A 24,396-nucleotide genomic window follows, 5' to 3' on the forward strand; every position below is an offset into this window, starting at 1 on the left:
AAATTAGAAGTATAATGCGATGTAACAAAATTAAACATTGTACGACAAACTCATCTATTGATTTTATAATAACAACCAAATTCTCCTATTGATTTTACAAAAACAAGAAAATTCTCCTATTCATTACTTTCATCACTACTATCACTAATGGTATTATCACTACTATCATCTAAAAACACATCGATGTCATCATCCTCGACGTTAGATTCATCATCTTCATCGCTTGAGATAATTAAGCCATCATAATCATCTTCATCGTCATCCTCAACTAGATCGTAGTCAGGAATACCATTCAGTGGACAAAGCGTTGCATGTACTTGTGGGGACAGTGCCTGCAAAAAGTCTAGGTCCGCCGGAGCATCAACTATTGACCTTGCTTGTGTTTTAAACACAGCCCACCATTGAATTCGATCCCGTTTTAGGCTAGGGTAGGATGCGTAGTACACTTGGGTCACTTGATAAGATAATACAAAGGGATCATACTTGGGGTATTTGTTAGTATGATTTATTTCGACAAGCTTGTATTGTTCATGTATGTTCATACCCCTACCACAATTCATCCAACTACACTTAAACAAATAGTCTTGTACTCTTTTTCCGAACCAGTGTAAACAAGTTCAATTATGTCGTCTAGAATGCCAAAGTAATCTCCACCGTCCTTACTCGACACACACACACCATAATTCATCGTAGACTTGTGTTTGCCATGGGAATGTGTATGGAAATTAAATCCACCAACAAAAACCTACCTCCAAGTTTGAACACGCTTGAAAGGGTGCATGCACAATATATGCTTGCAGGACATCCGAATTCGGTTTCTCTTCAACCACCTATTAACGTCACAATTCATGAATTAAATATACTGAATTACAAGATCTATAATTCATATTTAAAGAACAGCTAGAACGTTTCTATCACCTTGTCATGAAGAGCAAGCCAAAGAAAAACTCTGACTCATTGCTGAGCACGCAGCCTCCATACAAGATTAATTCTAGAAATCAATTTGCAATAAGTGAGTTATTGTTAGGTACTATTAACTATTGGGCTATTACCTCTTTACATCCATGTTGTTTAGACAGCCTTGTTAATTATGAGCTATGTAGTATTACATGCTTCGTATAAGTTTATATTGACTCTTGTTTTCTATTTCCATTTACCATTGTGTGGCACTACTGTCATGAATTGTTTATTTCTTTGGATCTATTGAATTAAAAGCAGTTAGGGTATGTTTTGAGCCTCATAAACATGGATATTTGTGACTTTATTTACAAGTAGTCTAATGCTCCGAATGAAGAACATTTTTGATTAATTATGTTGTTTCAATGTTGAGGATCATGATTGATTAGGGTTTATTCATGTGACTTTTGAGGAGTTTAGAATGTTGTTGTTATTCCTAATATAGTATGTAATGGATATGATAATTGCGTTCTTTAATTAAGTCAATTGTTTGTAAACCCTATTAGTACATAACTTAAATGTTTTTTGAAGTATATGAGTAATTCATGATGACTTAGTTTATTCATAAAAGTTGGAGAGTAGAATTCTAAATGTGTTTTTTATTCTACTTGTTTATATAGGAGAAGTAGTATTTTTTTTAACCATGTCTAAAAGACTTAAGATGGTAAATGGTGGAATTATGAGAACTCCGTGTATTAGAAACGGAGAAGGAATAACCCTAATTTTTTTTAAAGGTTTTTTTAATAGCGTGTTTTAACTTTGGCATAATGTAACCTATGCGTGGGGTATTATTATTTTCAGCTCACTATGTTGGCTAAAGGTCAATTCACAAGAGTGTGTCTTAGTATCCTCTAATTAACAAATTGTTTATGCCATAACCTGAAATGATTGTTTGTGTGGGGGTACCTATTGGTGAGATGTTCCTTGGTGTGCTTCGCAGTTATGTTTTAAAACTCTGCGATGTTATGATTATTGTTGAATTTGCTAAATATACTATTTAAAGGACATAACATGCGATCAAAGTTGAGTATGCTAATTTTTTTGTAGAATTATGTCATAGCGATTAAATGGTTGTTTGACATAGTTTTAGTTTGAGAATGACTTGAGCTGTGTTATTCTTCAAATTTATGAATTCTATTAGTCACATTGAGATTGTCTATCATTTTTGCAATGGTATGATAATTTGTAATCCGATTTATGTAATTTAATTTGCTTCATGTTTCTCTTTGACTTTTCCTTTGTTAAGTTGGTGAAAATATCAACTAGGAAGGAGTAAAGTTAGGATCCAAACTAGTTAAGTCTAATTATCTTTCTTAATTAGAAAGGTCGGAGAATTAGAAAAAGTCATTGGGTGTCTTCAAGAAGTGATGGATAAGTATCCGTAATTATATGGAGAAACCATGCCCTTATGTTTGTATTAGTTTTGGAGAGAAGCAAGTTAAATTTAAGTCCTTATTTGTGACCTATCATATTTGTGAAAGTTAGTTTTGTTTAACCATAATTAAGTCATTGGCTATAACGTTGACTTTCATGAGTCAGTTGAAAGTAAATAAGTTGATATGGTAGTTTCATTGAAGGTTGGTGATTGACTATCTCTATTGTTTCTCATAATTAACTAAGTTTGTATTTTGTCTTGTTTGAGATATTATCCTTTAGTAGTTTGATAGAGGTTCAAATGAAGGCTTAAATTGCATCAAATATGACAAACTTAGTTATAAAAGTGAAAGTGGAGGAACTTTATCTATGTGTGTGCCTTGTAAGAAATAATACAAGGTAAATAAGTTTATTATTTAAATTAAATTGAGCACCAAAGCTATGGTGTGAGAAGTCAGGCATCACATGATTATTCTCGTGATCAGTTAGTTTGACCATGATTGTGAATCATATGCTTCTAAAATGTCATCATGATATTAATCATAGTGCAGGTGGAGACTATGAAAGTGATCTCCAATGATCATTGTATGGTACTGTGAAATAAGAATTAAATTTGCAGGCTTAAAATGCTTATGAAGTAACCAACAATGATGAGTTTGATCACTATGAAGGTTTGGCTCAAAACGTTATGCAATCTTATTGCAAAATCTATTAGTAGATATCAATTGTGGGGAGACCAACTCCATTAAATAAATGTGTTGTGAATTATAAGTTACAATTGAGGTAGCTTATAATAGAAAAAGAATATATGCATGCTAGAGGCATGGATATTAATCATAAAAATTGTGTGATCACGTGATGTGAGAGGAAAATTAGAGATTCCCTCGACAAAGGCCTTTGTAGAAAAATGGTGCTAGAGTTGGCACAAGGAATGGGTTTAAGCCTATGAGGAGTGAATTGTGATTGCACCCATCTTAGAATTGTCTAAGTTCAATGGGTCAAACGAAGTCACAAAAGAGCTCAAGTATAGTACCACGACCCTTCCTATTAATAAAGAGATGTGGTACTTCTTAATGCTATGTGTATGAGGTTGAGTTAAAGAACTCTTAATAAGTTCATAGCCTTAATATATAAAGGTGGTTTGTGGTAGTACGAACTTGGTGAACTTACCTATGTGAATGTGAGGGCTACGCCCAACCCCCTATGGATTCCAAAGGCTAGGACCTCTAGAGCATTCATGAAAAATCCAGGCAAATGTGGGGCATTTTCACTTTCGCGAGAACACCTTTGATTTGAGAAAGGTTTAGTACGCAACTGTGTTTATACTAACCTCATGAAAGGTTCAAGGCTAAGTCCACCCAACATGACTGTAGAACACAATTGTAAGTACTGGGTATCAATTCAAGTCCACAAGACATTGATACTTGCAAAACCGAGTATCCCTTGCCCAAATTCTTATTTTGCTCTTTTGAATCATCTGGGGGAATGTTGGAATTATTATTGGAGTTATTTCTTCCCAAAGTAAAATTCCAAGTCTAGTTTCATTTTTGCTTCAAAAGATCAATAACCAAATTTGCAAATATCAATTAGTTGACTTTTTGGCCATAATTATTTCTTTCTATTTTCCATTTTTTAAGTCGCCTAACTGTACATAATTGAGGCTAAGTACATAATGCTTCATTGCTTGTGATTACTCAATTAAAGGGATTTAATTGATACTCCTTGACTTGGGCATGCATGATTGTCATGAATGGCTTCCTTCTTTAGTTACTACTCCACTATAAATTGAAGTCCTCTCCACTTCATAGGACACACAAAAAGATATTCTTTTCTTCTTGACTCCAAAATTGTTACACAAAATTATAGTCTCTTGTTTTGGGCATTGATTAAAGTGTTCTCAATCTAGCTCTCCGTAGTACACCGAAGAGTTAGAGTCGTGTAACCCTGAAGGTCGATTGCTATGAGTCCGTGTGTACAAGTACGGGGCAAATTCGACTTTAGGGCAGTGATGCTATGTCACGCCACGACATTAAATCAGATAAGTTTGTTCTATTGTTAATTGCTATTAGTCATAATTCCTACAATGTGCAACGCAATTCGCTTCAAAAGATCTCTAACAGAGGACCCCTGCTGTAAGTTATGTCCAAAAATTGAAGAAAATACCCTCCATTTACTTCGTGATTGCAAGGCCGCAAGAGAAGTTTGGCGTCAAGTGGGGGGTCCAGCCAATGCTTCGGGGTTTCGTAATGATTCTTTGCAGCAATGGATCCTGAGGAATATCAAGGTCCAAAACCATAATGATATGTCACCATAAATTTGGCTAACCTACTTTGCCATATTAACAAATTTTTTTGCACAACAAATTGTTTTAACAAATTCTACATGTATGCACATAGATTGATAGTAGTAGTACAGATAAATTAGCAGTAATTAGCGATCGAAATCTATATAAGAAGATTGTAAATGTCTAAACCATAAAGAGTGTTATTAAAACAAAAAGATTTGCATGCTGTAATGCTCCTAAGCATTAATCAAGTCAGAAATACTTGCCAAAAATCTACCTTGCCAAAAATCTTAACAAGGCTAAAAGTGAGCCATTTTCTACTAAGTATTATAACTATCAGACGTATCACTACTAGAAATATCCTTTCTCCATCATCCTCAATTGTCCTCGCTCAAAGTAGTGGCCAAGTTACTCGGTGAAAACCTTAGAGCAGATGGTGTATGAGTTGAAATGTTAGTTGCTCCATTATGAATGATATGAAGGCGAGAATTCGAGTGTCTGTTTCTGAACTTGTGGGTAACCTGAGTAATATTCAACAATACTAGTTAGTTTAAATGTGTGTGTAACAAATGCATCAAAATCAGTATTCAACACTCTATTTACCTTATTACAGTTGATAATATGAATCTCCTCAAGCAACATACATCTATCTGCTATGTTCCCAAGCTCATTGTCAGTAAGGCTACGACAGAACGATACATCCAGAGTTCTTAAATTCTGACATTTTAAGGCAATTGCATTAGTTGTATGATAGCTAATTGTGGTTGTGTGTTTAAGACTGAGATATACTAACGATGCTCCTGAGGCTTCGATGAATGCTGCGATTGCTACATCACTGTTTTCACGCAACAACACAAGACTGTCAAATGTCAACACATATAAATTCCAACGTCAAAACTATATATTCGCAACCTAACCTGACACTTTGTTGATCACTGAAGTCTAACTTGCCCAGATCTAGTCTACAGATAACTCCTCGTAGTAAAGGGTGTCATTGCTACATGAAGCTCCAATAAATGAGCACAGAATTCAACTATCTTCTTGACACCAATGTATGTAATAAGACTGGACAGTTTAACATACATACAAAAGTTAATACATACTACGATCTATCTATAAAAATTAAAATTAATTACTAAAGATAAAACAGATTTCACCTGCAGTCATTAAGCATTAGTCGACTCAACTCCTTCCATTGATAGCCAAGAAAGATTCCAGAATTGTATCCGAAAGGTAATGTAAATAGGAAATCTAAACACGAAAATTTTTCTAAAGAAGCCAGGACTTGAATATCCTCGAATTTACATCCATCAAGATACAACTTGCGCAAATTTTTGCCCAATACAGAGCAAATGTGATTCATAATCAACGCACTTATGTAGTATTGGAGATAAGAGTTGACAGAGTCTAACCTTATCTTATTGTTATAGTTTTTATACGTAAAGATAGTTTTGCAAATACTTTAGTTTGTTAGCTTTGTACTCTATTTGTTATTTATCCTTATCTTGTACCTAGTCTAGTCTAGATGCTTGTAGCTTGTATTATAAATACGTTTGCCTCATTGAGAATAATATAACTTTTCCCAATCTTATATGGTATCATAGCAGGTTTCGATCTCAATCTAATTTTTTTTCCTCTTCTTTTTTACTCTTCTCCATATGGCAAACAACACTATTCCTAATGATGTTGAGCCAAGCTTCCCTCTCATCATCGTTTCCCTTTCAAATATCCTCAAACTAAATACCAGTAACTACTTATCATGGAAACTCCAGCTTGAGGCCACACTTATTGGCTATGGCTTGTTCAAATTCCTTGATGGGTCTCATCCTAAACCTTATCCTACCATCATTGATGCATCTGCTGCTATCAAAAACAACCCAGCCCATACCACATGGGAGCGCCAAGATAAGCTCTTGTTCGGAGCTTTTATTGGTACACTAGAATCTACCATTGTACCACTTGTCTCTCGTGCTTCCACGACCAAAGAAGCGTGGGATATTTTAGCCCACACCTTTGCTCGTCAATCTCGTGGTCATGCCAAGCTAGTCAAAGCCAACTTTCGGCCTCATCAACAAAGGTACTCAATCGGTGTCTGAATACATGAATGCAATTCGGGTGTGTGCCGATCAACTAGCCATCCTTGGGGATCCAGTCAAGCCGGAGGATCTCATTGAACGAGTTCTTGAAGGTCTGCAAGATGCTAATTATCAAGCTGTGATTGATGCGGTTAATGCTCGTGATACGTTGATTACATTTGATGAACTTCATGAAAAGCTGCTAATCCGAGAGGTAAGTTTGCGTACTCAACCCAATTTAGCTACTACACCCTTACCCATCACTGCACATGCTACAGCCACCCGAAATCAACATCCTCCTACCTCTCGCCAATCTGACACTAACTATCGTCCCACCACCAACCCAAAACCTTCTGGTAACTACCATAAGAAACAGACTAATTCTAAGGGACAAGCTTACCAAAGCAAATGCCAATGGTGTCATACTTTAGGCCACTCTCTTTACCGTTGCTCTGCTTTCCAGGAACATTTCCCTCAAGCTCGTCCCACTCTCCCACCATCGTCCTCAACCCAACAATCACCTCAGGCTCATATGGCCACGACAACTCAAGGCAACTCCCCTTCCTCTTGGTTGCTTGACACAGGTGCTTCTCACCATGTTACTAATGACATGGAAAATCTTGCTTTACATCACCCTTATGATGGCTCAGAGGAAATTGTCATAGGAAATGGTATGGGTGTCTCTATCTCTCATATAGGTTCCTTATCACTTCCTACTACTTCTAAATCTTTAAATCTTTCTAATGTCCTATGCGCTCCAAATATATATGACTAGAAATATCATATCTATATCCAAATTATTCTCAGAAAATAATCTTCTGATAGAATTTTCTTCTGATTCTTTTGTTGTGAAGGATCGTCTCATGGGAGCACATCTTTTGAAGGGACCAAATAGGCAGGGAGTATATGAGTTACCAGCCTCTTCATCTATCCTAGCTTTATCTACAGTCAAAGCTCCGGCGATTGATTGGCATTATAGACTTAGACACCCATCTTTAGCTATTTTTAAGAATTTAGTTTCTCAATTCAAACTTAATGTCTCTAGTTCATTTGATTTCAATTGTGACGCTTGTCAATGTAATAAGAGCCATAAGCTCCCATTTAGCCAATCTACTTTAATTTCAAATGCTCCTCTTCATCTGGTTTACACAGATTTATGGACATGTCTAGTTTATTCTTTAGATGGGTTCAAGTATTATGCTATCTTTGTTGACCATTTTACAAAGTATATTTGGTTTTATCCTCTCAAAAAAGAAATCTGATACAAAAGTTGTGTTCATTAGGTTCAAGGCCTTAGTTGAGAAATATTTTGAGCAAAACATAAAAATTTTATACCCTGATAATGGAGGAGAGTATGAAGCTCTCGCCTCCTATCTCACCATTGATGGAGTCTCTCACTTAACTTCACCTCCTCACACCCCCGAGCATAATGGCTTTGCCGAACGACGTCATCGTCACATAGTTGAAACTGATCTTTCCTTATTATCTCATGCTCAACTTCCCTTAGAATTTTGGTCGTATGCCTTCACAACTGCATCGTATCTAATTAACCGCCTTCCTACTCCTACTCTAAATGGTAAATCTCCATTTCACTGCCTATTTGGCACTCCACCAAATTACCTCAAACTTTGAAGTTTCGGTTGTTTATGTTACCCATGGCTCAAACCTTACTCCTCTCATAAACTTGACCCGAAATCAAAACCATGTGTGTTTATTGGGTATTCAAAAACTCAGAGTGCTTATCATTGCTTAGACCCATCTACCAATAGGGTCTACACATCTCGTCATGTTCGGTTTGTTGAAATTGAATTCCCGTATACTCGACTAGCAAATCTCCCCTCACCTTCTCCACCACCATCACCTGATACTTGGTGTTCAATAACCTTACCCATTATTCAGCCCACTACTCCACAAACCTGCCAGCAAGCCCACCATCATGACAATCCTAGCCCACCTTCTACTCCTCGTATCCCCTGCCAACCAACCCCCTCAAAGCAATCATCATCAAACACTAACATTTTGCAACCTAATACTACCCAACCCCCTGCCACTACCCAATCCAACCAATTATTAGTCCCACAACCCAATGTCAACCAACATCCACCATCAGGGATCATTACAAGGTCCAAAAATAATATAAGAAAGCCTAATCCCAAGTACGCAAATAACACCTCGGTTCAATCTCGACCCAAAGAACCAAAAACAGTGGCTCAAGCTTTAAAAGATCCACTTTGGAGGAAAGTGATGGAGGAGGAACTTGATTCACTTCGAAAATTGGGCACTTGAGATTGATTACACCGGAACAAACTCAAAATCTAGTTAAATCCAAATGGGTTTTTCGCATCAAATACACTAAGGAGGGACAAATAGAAAGGTATAAGGCACGCTTGGTGGCAAAGGGGTTTCAACAAAGGCCGGGCATCGACTATAAAGAAACCTTTAATCCGGTAGTTAAACCAGCTACAATTCGCACACTCCTTAGCCTAGCAGTTACCAAAGGTTGGAATCTTCGGCAACTTGATATTAATAATGCATTCTTGAATGGTACGCTCTATGAAGATGTATATATGTCACAACCTCCCGGCTTTGTGGACACAAACTTTCCCCCCCCAGGTGTGCAAGTTGAAGAAGGCCATTTATGGTCTCAAGCAAGCCCCTTGGGCATGGTACACTGAACTCACAACCTTCTTGCTTGGCTTAGGTTTCAAAAGAGCAGTTTCAGATACGTCACTATTTATCTTGCATACTATGCCACATCCCATTTATCTCATTGTGTATGTAGATGACATAATTGTCACTGGGCCTAATGCATCTAATCTTGATTTATTTATCAAGAGTCTGGCTAACAATTTTTCACTAAAAGACCTTGGTGAACTATCTTATTTTTTAGGTGTTGAAGTAATGTCAACACCCTCAGGTCTTTTTCTTAGCCAAAGGAAGTATATACTGGACCTCCTTGAGCGACTCGGCATGCAAGACACGAAACCATGTCCTACACCGATGGTAGTTACACACACATTAACTGCATCTTCGAGAACCCCTCTTGAAGTTCCTAAGGGTTATCGAGCAGCCGTTGGTGGTTTACAATATCTTACCTTGACTCAGCCCGATGTTGCCTTTGCCATGAACAAGTTGTCTCAATTCATGCATTGTCCAACCACAGATCATTGGTTTGCTCTTAAACGGCTCATGCGCTACTTGTGTGGTACACTAGACAAAGGCTTTACAATCTATCGTGAGTCACCTCCTATACTTCATGATTTTTCCGATGCCGATTGGGCAGGCAACAAAGATGATTACACTTCCACAATGGGTCATGTTGTGTTCTTAGGTCGTACCCCCATCACATGGAGCTCAAAGAAGCAAAAGTCACTAGCAACATCCTCTACCGATGCCGAATATAGGGCGGTTGCAGCAACAATATCAGAGGTAATGTGGATCAAGAACTTATTAACAGAATTAGGTGTTCATTTGTCTCAAGTTCCAGTCATTTATTATGACAACCTTAATGCAACTCATTTGAGTGCAAATCCGGTGTTCCATTCAAAGATGAAGCATCTTGCCATTGCATTTTACTTCATTAGAGAGCAAGTACAAAGTGGTTCGTTACGGGTCACGCATGTTCCTACGGGTGATCAGCTTGCTGACTTTCTTACCAAACCACTCTCCAGACCAAAACTAGATGGTATACAAGCCAAGATCGGACTCTCTGAAAGACCGTCCGTCTTGCGGGGGCATGTTGGAGATAAGAGTTGACAGAGTCTAACCTTATCTTATTGTTATAGTTGTTATACGTAAAGATAGTTTTGCATATACTTTAGTTTGTTAGCTTTATACTCTATTTGTTATTTATCCTTATCTTGTACCTAGTCTAGTCTAGCTGCTTGTAGCTTGTATTATAAATACGTTTGCCTCGTTGAGAATAATATAACTTTTCCCAATCTTATATGTAGCACCCCCCAACATTTGACGATGTTATGTTTTTTAAATTAGTGATTATATTCCTCAATCCCATATCAGATAAACTAGCCTTTCTGATTGAGAGTGTTGTAAGATTCTCAAATGAAATATTGCAGAGACTTCGTACTACGTTATCAGTAAAAGATGACTCACAACCGTCTAACTTCAAGACCTTGAAAATAAATTTAATAAAAGAAAATAAATTTAAACCCAGAATAGAAAAACCAAAAGAACAATGAAAATGTAAATCTGTCTCACCTCTAAATGCGTTGTTCTAATTGACTGAATTCCATCAATTAGTTCTTCTTCAGTATTCCCTGAACAATCCTTCAACCAAATTTCTTTCAAATCTGCAGCAGTACAGAGAAGTTTGAAAATTCTTGGTGTCATCTTCTTCAAATAGTAAAATTCTTCAGAGATTAATCGACGCGTCAAATCGGGAACTTCGTCAAAACTATCAATTGCTTCATCTGCAAAGTATGTCAGAGTTTTCAAACACAATTGAGATAGAGAAAGAGGTTGTAGTACAACGCACGATTTATCCCAATTCGAAATTGGGTTCCAGTCCAATGCCTTTTTGATCTTAAGTTCCGCCATTAATGGTATAAAGAAACCTTTGTAGTGTTGCTCCAAATCATCTTGAATTTCTTCCATGATTTTTTTTTTCTTTCTGAAGGAGATAACAATTTAAAAATTAGAACAAAGATTAAACTGAAATGAGCAACTGGATTCTTGTTAACCAGCTGTTGTAATATAATTTGTATTTTATTTACCGTTAGAAAGGGAGAAATGGGGGCAAAGAGGAGGAAAATTGGAAGAGGAGAGACGGTTTCAGTTAACTCTATTTGTTTTTTTGTTTTTTTTTTTTTTGAAATAAGGCGGTTTCAGTTAACTCAGTTTCCTTTTTTTATTTTTTAACAAATGCAAAACTTTGATTTTTAATGGGAAAAAAAATTGTTAATTTAGTAAATTTTTTTACTTTGAATATACTTTTTTCAATATATAAAAAAACATATGTTGTCATGTAAAATATTGGAAAAATGAAAACTAAAAATCCAACATTTGTGCGATCTTCTCATAAAAATTCAATTCCATTAATCTCATAAAAATCCAACCTTTATACCCCACCTTCTCCAACAAATCCATTTGACCTTTAACCTGTTAAACAAGTTAATTTTTTTTTTTTTAATTCTCTCACTTTCCCTTCTCAATCCTCCTCTTTCTCTCTCCTCTCTCCTCAAAAACTGAAACAGAGCATGCAGCACGCACCTCCGTCGCCACCACCACCTCTGCCACAACTTACCCCACGCTACCCAAACCCAGAACCAAAACCCTTCTCCCACTCCTACCTAGGTTCAAAACCATAAGCCTGGAGTCGATGGGCGGTTTGTTGGAGGATGGAAACGGAGATTGGGCGGTGGTGCGAACTGGATGTCAATGGGCATTTTGTTGGCGGGAGGAGTAGTCGTTTCAAGCGAGGGGATGGGATGGGTTATGGATTTCAGCAAAAGGGGTTGGAGATAGGTTACAGTTTTCAGGCGGGTGGGGGATGCTAGTTTCAAGCGGTGGTCGAGGTGGAGAAAGCGTCGTGACGGGGTAGGGGCTGGGGGTCGGTTTAGGGTCGCCGACGATTGGGGGATGACTAAGCGTGGACGGGGAAGCTGTGCCGTGCACCGGCAGCAAAGGGGAAAGGGAAAAAGGTGTCTGACTGGTGGACGTGGTGGTGTTATTGCTGGTTAGTGGAATGGTGGTGTGATAGCGGACTGGTTAAGGTGGTGAGGGTTGTTACCTTATTGAGTTCCGGTGGCCGGTGGGGATGGGGTGGTTAGGGAAGGAGGGTGGGGCTAGGTTTTCTAAATTATTTTTGGTTTTTTTTTTTTGTAATTTTTTCTTTTAATTATTTTTTTTAATAATTAAAAAGATAATTGACCTATTAATAATTGACACGTGGCATATAACTTACAAAGATCGGTCATCAATAAATAATGGATCTTTAGATGAATGTGGGGTATAAATGTTAGATTTTTGTGAGATTAACTGAAGGTTGGATTTTTAAGAGAAGACCGAGTAAAGGTTGGATTTTTAATTTCCATTTTTCCTAAAATATTTCCTTCATTTTTTTTTAATTGCATCATTGGTGATTTTATGATTGCTGATTCATTAGTTTAATGATTAATATATAAGGAAATATGGGAAAGGGTGTCGGAAAGAAAACTTAAATAACATCGAGGGATGAGCCTTTATAAGAGAACATTATTAGAGTGTAGTTTATTTTATGGAAATCCAAAGTCATGGATCAGGAGTTAGCGAGAAAATTAGGGTAAGGGAGAGAGAAGGCAAGAATGAAGGAGGATAATACTAGTCAAAGCGAGGTTTCTTTGTAATTCTTTAATTTGGAGGAGTATGCATTTACTTTATTTTTTAGTTTTTTTTTTTAGCTTAACTTTTCAAGAAATTTTTGTGATTATAGCTAAAATAAATGATTTTTAAATTGTTTGAATCGTGTGAAAAAAAAATGCTAATCCTTTTAGCCTGATTATCCAATAATGTTGTTTGGTACTTGATTGAAGATTTCAACTTTAACCCAATTATATTTGTTATACCACTATTTAAAAAAAAAAAAAAAAAAAAAAAAAAAAAAAAAAAAAAAAAAAAAATTGTTATACACTTATACCCTTAAAATAATAATAGAATTCTCTTAATAAAATGAATAAAAAAATAAAACACTTACTTTCTCCGTTCTTTCTTTAATGGTAACCTTGAAAATTTCACGCATGTGAGCTTGTCAATGTACCAATTTATAACATTACCTCCGTTTCTCGTTATTTGCAACAAAAAAAATATTTCATGTCTCACAAATAATTGACGTAGGGAGAAGTAGGTCGTTATCTAATCCTTCCTAAAGCCAAACAAATTTATAATCAATTAACAAACATAAATACGAGTATAGAGGTAAGTCAAGGGTTGAACCACTAGGAAAGGTTATGTTCAAGTATTTCCACTTAACGCCTAACTAGGTCGAAGTCGAAGGTGAAAGGTAACACTAAACAACTACCTAAACCAAGAACCAAACAAATGAAACACTAGGGAATGAGGATCAACATGCATTCATGATAATCAAGCTAATAAGGGGATCACGTAATGCAAGCAATGTAATGACAAATAGTAAGAGCAATTAGGAGCATTCAATTAATCATCCTCATACTCTCTAACATAGATTTCTCTAGTGTTAAACAATAAGAAGAAACATAATCAAATACTCAACCAATTATGATCAAATCAATATCAAGTGGTCATGTCAATCAATTCAATCATGCAATCAAGTTTAGCAGACATGGATAGCTACTTCAATCAAACTAGACAATATGCAAACGTCTATTAATCAATTTAATTACAACACAAGAACTACTCAAATTCCCAAATCAATCTCAATCCATCAATCATACATGTTTTACCCAATCCCTAGCAAAGCAACTACTCAAGAATCATTATCTATTCAACAAGCAAGTAAAAGGAATTCAATAATCAACAAATATAGAAGAACAACTACACTAATCAAGAATCAATCATCAAACCAAATCAAACAACTATGAAATCAAACAAAACAATAAAGAGGAGAGAGAGTGAGAAATGCTCATTGATTGATAATGGAGATCTTCAATACAATTGTCACCTTGAATCTTCAATCTCTATGATAACCATTGAAATCCCTCACTTTCTCTCTCTAAAACTACTCCTAAACTAACTCTAAAACTACAAAGAAAAGCTCTCCACTAAGCTAAGAATATGAGGAAAATAAATGGATTAAAAATTGTTCCCTATTTTTACCCCAAAAATGGGTATTTACACAAAGCTAGGAAATTAAGAAAAATAAATGAAGAAAATAAAGTAAATAAAAGGAGGAAATAAAATAAGTGGGAAAGAAATAAAAAGAAATAAAAGGAAACGGAACTAAAAGAATAAAGAAAAATAAAAGTTAAAGGAAAAGAAAATTAGAAAACTCCAAATCACACAAAACGTCAAACTCATTCCCATCTTCTTCGATATAGGCTGCTCTGTTCTTCATCACCACCACCTCACCATCATCAACGATCAAATTTACAATGAACGGTAATATCCAAGCATCATGTCCAATCTTCAATCTTAACCGTTTGATCTTCATTAAAAATCACGTGCGAGGCTCGTGATACGGTTTTACACAACCAGATGACCGTGCCCGCGGCTAGGCCGCAGCCCGGGCGCGGGGAGCTACTGCCTCGAAATTGTGATTCTCATCACAATTTATGTTTCATTTTTGGTTAATTTATGTTTCGTTTGGTTGATTATTGTTAATTTTTGTGGTTTGTTTTTGATCTGTTTTTGGGTTTGATTTGATGTCTATTTTTTGGGTTTGATTTGATTTTCGGTTTGATTTTGGTTGTTTTTTAGTTGATTTTTGTTTTTAGTTGAAATTCCAATGTTTATTTTGTTTTCATTTGGTTTTGTTAATTTTGGATTAGAATTTCGTTAATTTAAGTGGGTTTAATTGTGTTTGATTTTCATGTTTGAATTTTCGTTGATTTTATTGAGGGATGACTTTTGTGGTGGATGATTTGGGTTTTCACGGATAAGGGATGGAAATCCGTGGTGGTTGGGAGAGTTATATGGTGGCTGCAGTTTTCGTGGTGGCTGGTGGAGTTACCGGGGGTGAAGGTGGTGTATTCGAGGTGGCTGGTGATGTATTCGGGGTGGCTGGTGGTGGTTTGGGTGGGTAGTGGTGGTGGTGCTGGCTGTGAAGCACAGGGAGGTAGATGCATTTTTTTAAAAAAAAAAAAAAACTTTTAGCGACGGCTTTAGACGGTCGCTAATATTCAGTTTTGCGACCGCCGCTTAAACCGGTCGCAATTATTAATATTTGCGACCGTTTACTTTACGGTCGTTGAAAATATCAAAAACGGTCGCAAAAAATCTGCGACCGTCAAACGGTCGTAAGTTTGTTTTTTGCGACCACGTAAATAACGACTACTACGTTACGACCGTTGACGGTCGCAATTTTTTTTAGCAACCGTTTTTGCTATTTTCAACGACCGTCAAAGGCGGTCGCAATTTGGCTGAATTTTAGTAGTGGCAGAGGCCGCGCCCGCGATGGTCTGGGTTGTTCCAGTTGCAGATTTAGGTTGCGCGTTTTGCGGAGGTGCAATTGGGCGTTTGTTGTTGCGGGATGAGGTGGTTATTGCGGTGGAAATAGTGGTATATCTGGTGAATTTGGTGGTTGGATTTTTGGCTTGTGTGGGAGTTGGCTGGGGGCAGATGTGGTGTGCGCAGTGTTCGGTGCTACTGTTGAAATTGTTGTAGAGGTGATTGGAGGTAGTCCGAGTGTGGGAATGCGTGGCTGGGGGATGTAGTGCTGGTGGATGGTGGTTGAAATGGTGGTGGTGCTGTGGGTTAAGGAGATGAAGCAGGGGACTTCGTGTGTGGGTGAAGATACGATTGTGAAGTGAGGTGCGTGGTTGTAGCTTTTCGTTGGTTAGTTGCGGCTGCCGCTACAATTGGTGGTGCGACCCGATCACTTGAGCAATCACCTATAAAATGAACCAAATAAAATGGAAATTGGGACAAAAATAAACAAATTAAATAAATAAATAAAAGGTAAAGACATAAAATAAACAAAGTTAAAAAGTTACTAAACTAAATTTATTGAATCAAAATAAAAGAAAGGGAAAAGGAAAGAAAATAAAGGAAACTAAAATCAAACCAAAAATAATTTAATAAAGAACTAAACACTTGAAAAACTTGTAAAAACTAATCGAAAACCAAAATGGGTATTTAAAAAAAGGGAAATCAAAGAAAACTAATAGAAGAAGAGGAAAATAAAGAAAGAAAATATAGAAAAAGACCTAAAATCTTATTCTTTTGAGTGCCATAAATGATGTTCAACAAATTCCCCCAAGCTAAAATTTTGCTCGTCCTCGAGCAAAACAAAATCAAACCCAAGGGAAAATGATGAATTTATTAAAAACAAGAAAAGAAGAGGGGAGATGAGAATATGCACTTACTCACTTTCGTAGGAATCGCGGTCAATTTTAGCAACTAAAGACAAGCCATTTAAACCCCTAGGTTGCCCTAGAAGATGAGTGATGTTCTCGTAAGGGTTTCCTAAGAGATTATCCCATAACTCTCACAAACCAAACAAATAAGGCAAAGCATAAAAACAAAATCAAAAGAAAAGTAGAGAAAACATATGCTCTTGAAAGGACTTTTGCAAATGAACAAGCTTAAATGGATGCAATTCTTTCTAAACAAGTAAGGGAGTGCACGTTTCAATATATCCAAGGTTGATTGAAACATAGAATATACTAAGCATAGAAAACTAATAAGACACAATTCACCTTCATCCCAAACAATATTACCGCGTTCTCCCTACTAGCTTCAAATCCACCTCTAGTAAGCATCTCAATAATTCCTCAAAGGAACCAGAAAAGAAGAGATTTAGGGCTACTCGACATCTTGACTATGTAAACCGCTCCATAGGCTTGACTCACATCTCCCTCCACCGACTTGTGACTCAACCAAAAAAGTCAAAAGGTCATGAAAAGGGTAGTAATGTAATGGCGAAAAGGGTGAAGGTAGGCTAAAATTTTAAATTTGGTGGTATACCTAAATTGTGAAGCAAAGGGTGACCAATCCTGAACAATATAATCAAGTTAACACCAGACCAATACACAAAACAAACTTGCTTACATTATAAGAACCACTATCCAAACTCATCCACCATAATATCCAACAATAATGATCAATTGCTTCACAAAAACCAAGAATGGAAACAAGAATTAAACAAAAGGCTCAAAAGCTAAAGATATGGCTTGAGAAGAAGGTTTATAGCTCAAATGGTTAGCAAGTAGGCAATGTAAACCCAAAATAAAGAAATGAAATCTATCCTAGAAAAAGAAAATTTACCACCTTGAAAAGATGCCTTTGTCCTCCCTAAATGGTTCGGTCGCGATCTCGGGAGATAAGAGACAAGTTCTAGATAAAGCTTGCAATAGTCAAGGATCCATGTGCCCCTCATGCAAAATGTGTAGAAGGCTAAAAGAGAATGAAACCTCACATAGTTGTAGCAATAACTCACTATTATCTTCAAATTCACCAAAGGGAGCAACACCTTCTTACCACAAACAATTAGAATTCGGCTTCAAGGTCCCAAAAGTTCTAAAAACACTACCTTAGCATACTCTATCCTAGAATCAACCAAACATACTCTCAAACCGTGCAAACCATTACCATTTAAAAAGAAAAGCATTCATGTACACAAGTCCAAAATTCTTATGTCCAAAGCAAGAACAAAACAAAACACAATGCAAATTTGCCTTGAAAGAAACAAAAATCTTTTTGGAGTTTTTTTTTTTAAATAAAGAACATGGAAATGCATATACAATTGTGCATGACATATATGAATCAACATCCCATTGAATATGATAGAATACCCTCCCCCAAGCTTGAATGAGATAACATGCTCAAACATAAATCAAATAATCCATAGGAGGGGAAAATAAAGAAATCAATCCAACAAACCCACACATGTCCAACAAGTCACCAACCATTAGAGAAAGAGCAAGGAAAGATATTACCGGATATAGGTGGGTGTAAATACCCGCAAATAACCCAACTAAACCTTTCAAAGCTAACAACCTCTAATATTGAATCTTGCTTTCCATATGCTAGCAAATGTGGAGTTTACTTCCTTGATTCTTGATCCAAACCAATGCACCAAAGTATATTAAGTTATGTACCTAGAAAAAGGCACACAAACATTTCCATGAGAGAAAATCTATTCTAAAAAGAAAAGAAAATGAAAGCAATTAAAACACAGGTTACTTCCCGAGAAAGGCTTGCATAAGGTCCAAGCTTGACCGCTCTAGTAAATAATATTACAACGAACGCAAGAGCTTGTCAAATGCACTACTACACATTTTATATGAAAGCAAGTATGCACAAGACAAAATGAAAGAATGCAACATGCTTAGTGTACACCTATGAGGAGAGAGACGCCAAGAGAAAGAAGAAGAATCAAAGGAAAATTTAACAAAATAAGAAAAGGAAGAAAAATAAAAAGAATAATAAGGCAAACTCTCCTCAAAACGTTTTTGGGTTACAAAATCACCCTTTTCCTCAATAGAAGACGAATGAGGGAGATGTAAATCATCATAGACAAGGGGGTCCCTAATAGGCTCATTGAGAAAAGAAAGGAGGGACATAGGAATGTAGGAGATATGTAAAGGTGGGCATGGGCCGTGCCGGCACGTGGGCGGCATGGGCCCGGCACGGACCGGCAGGGCACGGCGACCCACTTGTGGGCCGTGGCCCGTGCCGTGAACAAAAAAATTGAAATCCGGCATTGGTACGGCGGGCGGCACGATCGTCGGCCCGTGGGTCGACACGCCGGCACGACCCACCAGCCCGACACGTGGCACGGCCCATGCCCACCTTAAAGATTTATATAAACTTATTTAATTAAATAAACTTATTTAATTAATAAATAAATAAGTTTATTTATATAAACTTATTTAATTGAGTTTATATAAATAATTTATGTTTAAGTTTATATAAACTTAAATATAAATTATTTATATAATTTTAATTAAATTAAAGTTGTTAAAAAAAATATATATTAACATTAACATAAACATAAATTAATAACATTATTTATATAAACTTAAGTTGTTAAAAAAAAAATTATATCGATTTTTTTTATATACATATATATACACCAATAAGAGCATGAAAATCAATCATAGAATCCTCAAAATAAGGATACTCGTGATCTTCATCTCCCTCAAACATCCAACTTCCAAGAGAAATTACATCATACCCTCCATTACAACGATGAACAATAACTCCCTTAATATCCTCAAAGCCTAAATTCTCAAAACCATGCATGAATTGATGCAAATTCATTTCAAACTCATCTCTCTCCCATGAAGCATTTTCAATGAACTCACTCAAAAGGATATAAGTTTTCATTTGACACTCAATGAACACATTAGGCATAACCTCAAATGAATCCAAATACTCATGGATAGAAGAATCACAATCATGCACTTGAGGCTCATCAAGATGGGAAAGAGAGTTAGGATTTTCAAAATCAACACTCTCTTCATTCTCAACTCTTTCTCCATCACTCAAATGCTCACCAATGTGATCCTCACACTCTCTTGGTTGTTCAAAATCATCATCATCATCATCATCATCATCATCCTCAACACACACATTAGATTGGGATTTTTCACAAACAAGCATCAAAGATGACAATTGACTTTCAAACTCATCTTTTCTTCTCCTTCCTTCCTCAAGACGCTCCTCGCTCTTTTTCAATATCTCTAATTGACTTCTCATAGAATTAAGAATCATCTCCTTAGTAGGCTCAAGATCATTATCAAGCTCAATGCGCCTAATTTAAGATTCAAAAATATCAACAAGAGATTCAAAAGGTGTAGAAGTTTGAGGCTCAACAAGAGAAGAAGAAGTACAACCAAGTTTGGAAGATTCAACATTAAGATCATGAGCATAAACATCACATTAGGGAGTGGGGGCACAATCAAGCACATAAGATTCGTCATTAAGGGAACAAAGCACTTCACAAGAAGGCATGGTAAATAATGAAGAATACTATTGAAACACACCATTGGCATCAACTTGAGCATGTACCTCATCAGCATGAGCAAAAGAGGAAATAAAGTCGAAATCATTCGTTCTAGGTTCACTAATGGGATCATGTGACAAATCATGGGAATTCATGCTAATTTTAGAAGAATCAAGACATTGTACATCAATATTAGAATGGTGATTACCCCTATTATAGACATCCCAAGAAAATCAAACATAAAAATCCCAAGCATCATCAATTGATAATGCTCTAAATTCACCGTTATGCATGCTTTCAATTATGTCCCTAGTTTGCTCATTCAAAAAAAAATAACAAATCTCACAAGCCTCCCAAAGACTACAACAATTATAGTCAAGAAATCCCTCAAGTGTATTGTAATATTCACAAAAAGGTTCATTGTCATATTGAGGAAATGAGAGACATGCCATTTTATTATTTTTTTTTATTTTTTTTCAAAATAAGCAAAAATCAAATAAAAGAAAATTATATACAAAGACCTAGACTCAAGCAATCAAAAACACTCAAACATAGACACTGCTCCTCGGCAACGGCGCCATTTTGACGTAGGGAAAAGTAAGTCGTTATCTAATCCTCCCTAAAGCCAAACAAATTTATAATCACTTAACAAACATAAATACGATTATAGAGGTAAGTCAAGGGTCGAACCACATGGAACGGTTATGTTCAAGTATTTCCAATTAACGCTTAAGCTAGGTCGAAGTCGAAGGTGAAAGGTAACACTAAAAAATTACCTAAACCAAGAACCAAACAAATGAAACACTAGGGAATGAGGATCAACATGCATTCATGATAATCAAGCTAATAAGGGGATCACGTAATGCAAGCAGTGTAATGACAAATAGTAAAAGCAATTAGGAGAATTCAATTAATCATCCTCATACTCTCTAACATAGATTTCTCTAGTGTTAAACAATAAGAAGAAACATAATCAAATACTCAACCAATTATGATCAAATCAATATCAAGTGGTCATGTCAATCAATTCAATCATGCAATCAAGTTTAGCAATCATGGTTAGCTACTCCAATCAAACTAGACAATATGCAAATGTCTATTAATCAATTTAATTGCAACACAAGAACTACTCAAATTCCCAAATCAATCTCAATCCATCAATCATACATGTTTTACCCAATCCCTAGCAAAGCAACTACTCAAGAATCACTATCTATTCAACAAGAAAGAAAAAGGAATTCAAGAATCAACAAATATAGAAGAACAACTACACTAATCAAGAATCAATCATCAAACCAAATCAAACAACTATGAAATCAAACAAAACAATAAAGAGGAGAGAGAGTGAGAAATATTCATTGATTGATAATGGATATCTTCAATATAATTGTCACCTTGAATCTTCAATTTCTAAAATAACCATTGAAATCCCTCACTTTCTCTCTCTTAAACTACCCCTAAACTAACCCTAAAACTAGAGAGAGAAGCTCTCCACTAAGCTAAGAATATGAGGAAACTAAATGGATTAAAAATTGTTCCCTATTTTTACCCCAAAATGGGTATTTATACAAAGCTAGGAAATTAAGAAAAATAAAAGAAGAAAATAAAGTAAATAAAAGGAGGAAATAAAATAAGTGGGAAAGAAATAAAAAGAAATAAAAGGAAAAGGAATTAAAATAATAAAGAAAAATAAAAGTTAAAGGAAAAGAAAATTCGAAAACTCCAAATCCCACAACGTCAAACCCATTCCCATCTTCTTCGATATAGGATGCTCTTGATACAATTTTTACATAACCAGATGACCGTGCCCGCGGCTAGGCCGCGGCCTGGGTGCTGGGAGCTACTGCCTCGAAATTTCAATTTTCACATCCCTGTACACGCCCGCGGTGGCAGAGGCCGCGCTTGCGGTGGTCTAGGTTGCTGTAGTTGCGGATTTAGGTTACGCGGCTTACGGAGGTGCAATTGGGCGTTTGTTGTTGTGGGATGAGGTGGTTATTGCGGTGGAAATTGTGGTATATGTGGTGATGTTGGTGGTTGGATTTTGGCTTGCATGGGAGTTGGCTGGGGGCAGAGGTGGTGTGCGCGGTGTTCGATGCTGCTGTTGCAATTGTTGCGGTGGTGATTGGAGGTTGTCTGGGTGTGGGAATATGCAGTGCTGATGGATGGTTGTTGAAATGGTGGCGGTGCTGTGGGTTAAGGAGATGGAGCAGGGGACTTCGTGTGTGGGTGAAGATACGGTTATGAAGTGAGGTGCGTGACTGTTATGCGCAGGTGGTTGTGGCTATAGCTGTTCATTGGTTAGTTGCGGCTGCCGCTACAATTGGCGGTGCGACACGATCAATTGAGCAATCACCTATAAAATGAACCAAATAAAATGGAAATTGGGACAAAAAAGAAACAAATTAAATAAAGTAAAATAAAAGGTAAAGACATAAAATAAACAAAGTTAAAAAGTTACTAAACTAAATTTATTGAATCAAAATAAAAGAAAGGAAAAAGGAAAGAAAATAAAGGAAACTAAAATCAAACCAAAAATAATTCAATAAAGAACTAAAAACTTGAAAAACTTGTAAAAACTAATCGAAAACCAAAATGAGTATTTAAAAAAAGGGAAATCAAAGAAAACTAATAGAAGAAGAGGAAAATAAAGAAAGAAAATATAGAAAAAGACCTAAAATCTTATTCTTTTAAGCGCCATAAATGACGCTCATCAATAATACCTCTTTGTTTCAAATAATAAGAGAGGAAATTAGTATCTTAAACTAGATCAAGGACTAGCTACTACAATTAAAATTTCATGCATTTCCTCATACGAAGTACTATACTACTTGTAGGGAATATTTCAAGCATCCCACACTTGAGCCATACTGTGATCATACACTTAAGCATGGTGGCGTCCAAAGGAAAGGAAGCTAGAGTAAAAGAGTCGCCAATAACTTTTAGGAACTTGTAAACTGTTCACAGGGTGAAGGTTACACCCCTTAACAATCCATGAGATCGTTAACTCCAATAGGTTTGGAACCTAAACTGGAAGTTCAGGGATGAAGGTACAAATCCAACCTAAAAGAGATTGAACCTGCCCTAAATAGGCTTCTACTTTATTCTTCTCGTATTCATGTGCGCTTTCTGACTAACATACAATCAACATATTAACCCTAAACCTGTTTAATCTATATTGGTTGAATATTAATGCACAAACAAACCTATTATTGGCGATCACTTGAATTATAATCATATTAGCCTAAACAAGATTATTAATTATCTTATTAAGCGTAATTACAAGTACAAATTCCCTTTAAACATGCATAAAAGGCGTGATCAAGCAATAACAATAAAAATATATATCAAGCAACATAACAACAATCATCATCATCATATTAATAATAATAGCAAGATCCTAGGTATGATATTAACAAGATTAATAACAAACCCTAGCATGATACTAACATGATATTAAGAAAGAAATAGGAAGCATCATAAAAAAATGCATAATATTAGAAATATCAGTTAACCCTAAACATGATACTAGGAATTAACAAAATAATCTAAGCATGCTTTCTATATCAATAAAGCCATTAAAGTACTTACTTCGATGCCTCGTATCTCTTTCTAATAACAAAATACACGCGTTAGTAACTTCAAGGAAAATAATAAACAATTAAATTAAATAATTGAAATAGGAATTTGGGACCAAACCCTCAGCAATATTCAACCTTACACGTCTAGGGCGAAGGCAACTTCGAACTTGGCTAGGTGTGTCTAGAACTTGTGAATGTGGAATTTTGTAAAAGGGGATGTTTTAGAAAAAGAATAGAGAGAAAAAGCTTCTAGCTTTTAGAGAGAGAAAGAGAGATTGATGATTATTGTTGTTGATGATTGTTGTCAATGAAAACAGAGGAGATACGACCCCTATTTATAAGAAAAATAGCACGGAATAATATCAAGTCCTATTCGGAATAAAACTGGAATCTGTCGCCAGGAGACAGCTTAGCGCCAGGCAACAAGCTTAGCGCTAGGCGACAGACTTTGTCGTTTGGCGCTAATTAAAAGATAAAACGCGCTTTTGTACGGAATCCTCTTCTTAATATGATTAAGCAGCAAATTCCGCGTTAAGCAGACTAAAATCA

The 24,396-nt window shown here is 36.2% G+C and overlaps 1 long non-coding RNA gene across 2 annotated transcripts; it reads right to left on the reverse strand.

The window, feature by feature from the left end:
• Positions 1-4,660: 4,660 nt before the first annotated feature.
• On the reverse strand, positions 4,661-12,539 carry LOC145579020 (uncharacterized). 2 transcript variants are annotated; one of them, XR_014098974.1, is made up of 4 exons: positions 10,909-12,539; positions 5,533-5,680; positions 5,219-5,450; positions 4,661-5,136 (listed from the first exon to the last, which is right to left on the reverse strand). It is a non-coding gene; the product is annotated as an uncharacterized LOC145579020 (long non-coding RNA). The 2 variants fall into 2 exon arrangements; XR_014098973.1 differs by having other exon boundaries at positions 5,219-5,680.
• Between the last annotated feature and the right edge of the window lie 11,857 nt (positions 12,540-24,396).

This window comes from Chenopodium album, chromosome 14, assembly GCF_948465745.1.
Source record: "Chenopodium album chromosome 14, dcCheAlbu1.1, whole genome shotgun sequence".
Lineage (NCBI taxonomy): Eukaryota > Viridiplantae > Streptophyta > Magnoliopsida > Caryophyllales > Amaranthaceae > Chenopodium > Chenopodium album.